Source organism: Schistocerca nitens, chromosome 4, assembly GCF_023898315.1.
Source record: "Schistocerca nitens isolate TAMUIC-IGC-003100 chromosome 4, iqSchNite1.1, whole genome shotgun sequence".
Taxonomy (NCBI): Eukaryota; Metazoa; Arthropoda; class Insecta; order Orthoptera; family Acrididae; genus Schistocerca; species Schistocerca nitens.
In genome coordinates, this window is record NC_064617.1 from 354,338,944 (window position 1) to 354,344,315 (window position 5,372).

Here is a 5,372-nt window from a genome sequence, read left to right on the forward strand (position 1 = left end):
AAGGTCGTTGGCAGAGGCGAAAGCATCCCAGTCAGCACTACTGAGAGCACATCTGGGCAGGCATCCAGGGGAGTGACACTGAGGGACAGCCAGGTAGGTTGTGAAGTGATCACTACCACACAGGTCATCATGGATCCTCCACTGGATGGAAGGGAGAAGACATGGGGTGGAACTGGAAAGGTCCATGGCTGAGAAGGTACTGTGTACCACACTGAAGTATTCAAGAGGCAAAGGTGAAGTTGTGATAGTAAATATTCGAGGTCCTTACCACAGCCTGAGACCATGGTTACACCCCACAAAGGGTTATGGGCGATGAAATCACCCAAGATTAGAAAAGGTTGGAGGAGCAGAGCAATCAATGCAAACAGTATGTCGTGAGATACTTCATCAGGAGTAAGGTAAACTTCGCAAACGGTAATATTCTGAAATGCCCTTACCTTAACAGCCACAGCATCCAAAGGGGTATTAAGGGGCAATACAGAGTGTCTTGAACATATATGTAAACTCCACCTGACACCCTGTCATAGGCAGCATGATTCTTATAATATCCATGGTATCCATGAAGGGCTGGGGGTCTGCATTGCTGGAAACCAAGTCTCCTGAAGGGCAATGCAGAAGGCAGGTGATGTGCTTAAAAGACATAACTTTGTTAGGTGGTGGAAAAAACCACTACAATTCCACTAGAGAATAATGTTTTTGATATACAGTGAGCCCCACTAAGGGACCAAATGGGCAGGTTATGTCTTAGGGTCATCTGTTGCCATTGGTTGAGAGGTTGTGGCATCAATAGACATAGGTTCCAAGTTCTATTGCATAGTATGAACCAGGGCCTGAGAGGCTGCCAGAATTTTTGCCTCAGCCACAGTAGTGGAACAGGCGTGATCTGATGGTGTGGGGACCAGGGGCTGTTATTCTTGGAGGACTTTTTCTTGTCTTTCCTCTGCTTAGAGAGTTTTGATTATTGCAAGGGCTTCTCTGAATCAGTTTAAGGTAAAGAGGTTGATCACAAAGCCCTGCAGCCAGCAGCCTGTGGCTCCTCCTTCCCTTGTCTGGTGTCTGGCTGCAGATCAGTGGAAACATTGAAGTGAAGTGTCGTGAATGACCACTAGTTGAGCGAGAAGCCAGAGGAAGGTGGGGGGGGGGGGGGGGAGGGGAGATCAATGTCCCAGGTGGGTGGGAAGCCATTGAACCCAAAGTAGGTGTGGGTGAAGCAGCAAGAGGGGAGCCCCCAACCATCATGGGGACAGACATGGCTAAGCAGCCCTGAGGAACCACTGCAGGGGATGTAACAGGTGGGAATACAGTTGTAGAAGAGGGCGACATTGTTTTAGCTGTAGTTGATGTGCTAAGTACAGCCACTCTTACTTCTGGTACGTGAATTTGTCCAGAGTCTTGTATTCTTGAATTTTCTTTTCTCTCTGGAAAACAGTACAATCTGGTTAGCAAGCAGAATGGTTCTTTCCACAGATGGGGGAGGTGCACAGGGAGCATTCGCATGCAGCACTTATTCGCAATCTCTTCAGATGGGGCTAGTATTGCAGCAGTAAGACATGTGTCAAGATTTTAAACACTTTAAGTATCACAAAAGGGGGGAGGCATACAGTGACATCTTGACCTTTTCAGGCAATGAATCAACCTCAAGAAGCAATCCTATTATCATTTGACCCCCTATGTACATGACAGATTAAGTGTACACGCCGTCACTCCAAGTTGGTGCATAGGTCATCCGATTGCAGGAGCAGGTCTCTGTGGAAAATGATGCTCTGGACTAAATTTAGACTGTTTCTGGGAGTTACAGACACCATTATGTCACCCAGCTTATTAGAAGCAAGCAGCGCCCTTGACGGGCAGAGGACGCGTTTTGATCAGAATTGACCGACTTTTCGTTTCAGATATGGCTGTCACGCTTAGCCCTGTGTTCCTCCACGTGTAAGGGGAATGCATTTTAAGGTCGTATCTCTCTGCATTGAAAGTCGACTGTCCTTGCATAGAGGCTACTAGGACCGTATGACCACTAGCGAGAGACAACTTCATCCGCTTCATTTGCGGCTGATCTGCCATGGTGCCACCTACTCTGAATGGGGGCTCTTCCCGTGAGCGCCACCCGGCCTCAGCAACGTATACCTGACTAGTAATCGATTGCTCTGAGTCCCTGTGCCCCTGTCACAACGAACACACTCTTTGGCATGCATGGGAAGTTTTCTGCTCAGGCACCAACATTGCGACCCCTGCGTGGTCAGGGGCTTACCACCGAGCAGATACTTCACACACACACACACACACACACACACACACACACACACACACACACACACACTCACACACCTCCCCCACAATGAGATGGCTATCAAGCTGGGTTAGAGAGAAGAGTGCACAGATGTAAAGGCACACAGGTGGAGCACACACTACACTTGACAACCTTACTTGCACGATCCACAATTCTGGAGAATTTTGAAAATTGGTGGCAGGTCAAACCCAACAACGGAGACCATGTGTTTATTTAAAGGGAAGTCGTAGAATACGCCAGAAGTGGAGACTTTGGCTCCACCCATAAACTAGGTCCAAGTAGGGTCGGCACCGAGAAAACCATCTGATGGAGACACAGAGGGAGATAAGAATAGTGCAAGCACAAGCACATAGCACAGAAAGGAAGTAATGCTGCAAAGGTCGGGGCCCCATGGTAGCCAAACACGTACTCACAAAAGATTTGTGAGCCCCCTGGGGATTGAGTGAAATGTATTAACATTTATAGCTATCAATTTTGAACTAATAAACAGTTTATTTACTTTTTCCATCTGTCTCATTTGACTGCCCCACAAACCAAGAGGGAACAATAAGGACGGAAAACAAAAAATGAAATACGTACTCAGATTATAAAGTATTTAAGATCTGTATGCTGTATTTCAGTCCTACTGTTCAGTCTTTATATGAAAGAGTAACGACGGAAATGAAAGAGAGGTTCGAGATGGGGATTAAAAATCCAGGGTGAAAGGATGTCAATGGCAAGATTCGCTGATGACACTGCTAGACTGAGTAATACTGAAGAAGAATTGCAGGACATATTGAATGGGAACAGCATCTTTCCGAGTAGATTGTAGACAGAGTCGACCGAAGAAAGGAGAAATCGCAGAGGAGCAGAAGAAATGAGATTAGCGATAAACATATCAAATCATGCCTGGGGCGGTGTGGGGGGGGGGGGGGCACGTAGTATGAAGCAAAGGGGACATAAAAAGCAGACCAGCGAGGCAAAGAGAGCATTCATATCAAAATGTAGTTTACCAGTATCAAAAACCGATCTGAATTTTGGAAGAAACTTTTGAGAATATAACTTTGGAGCATAACATTGTGTGGTAATGTATCATGGACTGTGGGGAAACCGAAAAAGAAGAGAATCGTAGAGTCTGAGATGTGGTGTTACCGAACGATGGCAAATATTAAGTGAATTGATAAGATAAGGAATTAGATGGTATTCCGCATCATTGGCGAGGTAATGAATATGTGGGAAATACTGACTAAAACAAGGGACAGGATAAGAGGGCATGGGTTAAGACATCAGACAATGACTTCCATCGTATTAGAGGGACATGTAGGAAGTAAAAACTGTAGCGGTAGACAAATAACCAAATATTGAGCAGATTGTGTGCAAGTGCTACTGTGAGATGAAGAGGTGGCATAGGAGAGGAAGTCCTGGAAGTTCGTATGGAACCCCTTCCCCCCTCCCCCGCCCCCCCCCCCCCCACACACACACAAAGAATATGAAGATCATGGTCCAGGCGATGGGTTGTATCGACGAGGTGGAATGATGTGAAAGATGTGTGTTTAAGTACAGTACAATGGAATGACTTAGCATTACGAAAAACTTCTGTATTGTTAATACTAATAATGAAGTAACTTAAAACATAAATTTATGAGTTTCTGTGAAGATACTCGTCAATAGAGTAGGAGTAGATGCTAAGAGAACGTTCTGTAAAACAGCCTTAAATTCCATTATGTACAGTACGTTTAACACGTTGACTGGCGCACGCGTGGATCTTTCAACTCCAGGCCAGACCCAACAGACTGCGTTAGGCACCGCTGCGGCCTCCGCCGGCATCGTGGCAATCAACATGTTAGTATGCTCTGGCAGGTTGGTGAATATATGCGTACCCATGTATGTGAGTCCTTCCTGCGCTGGTGTTACCCCTTAAAGTCATTCAGAGGTTTTTTTGGCTTTATGTTATATTCATACTTTTCGTTTTTTTTGTGAAAAGGGAAATATTGGTAATGATAAAGGGAATTAGTGAATAAATAAATATATTGTGAAGATGTCAAAATATCTAGATTTTTTAAGATGTCTCTAAAAAAATTAAAGGCAGATATAATTCTTATATAGCATGTTTTTATGTTCTGAAAATACTGTCCCTGTAAGTTTTCCGTCCGAAACAGCCCTTCGAAGGCCCGACGATAACGACCGGCCGCCGTGTCACCCTCAGCCCATAGACATCACTGGATGCGGACATGGAGGTGCACGTGGTCAGCACACCGCTCTCCCAGCCGTACGTCTATTTACGAGACCGGAGCCGCTACTTCTCAATCAAGTAGCTCCTCAATTTTCCTCACAAGGGCCGAGTGCACCCCGCTTGCCAACAGCGCTCGGCAGACCAGATAGTCACCCATCCGAGTGCTAGCCCAGCCCGACAGCGCTTAACTTCGGTGATCTGATGGGAACCGGTGTTACCACTCCGGCAAGGCCGTTGGCTCCTGTAAGTTGACATGCCCCAAAAAATGCTTTCGTAACTCATTAGTGAATGAAATTATTCAGAATAAACATGTTTTTCATTTTACATCAGCGACAGCAGTACAGCGATAGTGCCCTTAATCAAAATACACTCCTGGAAATGGAAAAAAGAACACATTGACACCGGTGTGTCAGACCCACCATACTTGCTCCGGACACTGCGAGAGGGCTGTACAAGCAATGATCACACGCACGGCACAGCGGACACACCAGGAACCGCGGTGTTGGCCGTCGAATGGCGAGCTGCGCAGCATTTGTGCACCGCCGCCGTCAGTGTCAGCCAGTTTGCCGTGGCATATGGAGCTCCATCGCAGTCTTTAACACTGGTAGCATGCCGCGACAGCGTGGACGTGAACCGTATGTGCAGTTGACGGACTTTGAGCGAGGGCGTATAGTGGGCATGCGGGAGGCCGGGTGGACGTACCGCCGAATTGCTCAACACGTGGGGCGTGAGGTCTCCACAGTACATCGATGTTGTCGCCAGTGGTCGGCGGAAGGTGCACGTGCCCGTCGACCTGGGACCGGACCGCAGCGACGCACGGATGCACGCCAAGACCGTAGGATCGTACGCAGTGCCGTAGGGGACCGCACCGCC

The 5,372-nt window shown here is 47.2% G+C and overlaps 1 pseudogene; it reads right to left on the minus strand.

Annotated features, from left to right (window-relative positions):
- Positions 1 to 4,620: 4,620 nt before the first annotated feature.
- On the minus strand, positions 4,621 to 4,738 carry LOC126254042 (5S ribosomal RNA; annotated as a pseudogene).
- Between the last annotated feature and the right edge of the window lie 634 nt (positions 4,739 to 5,372).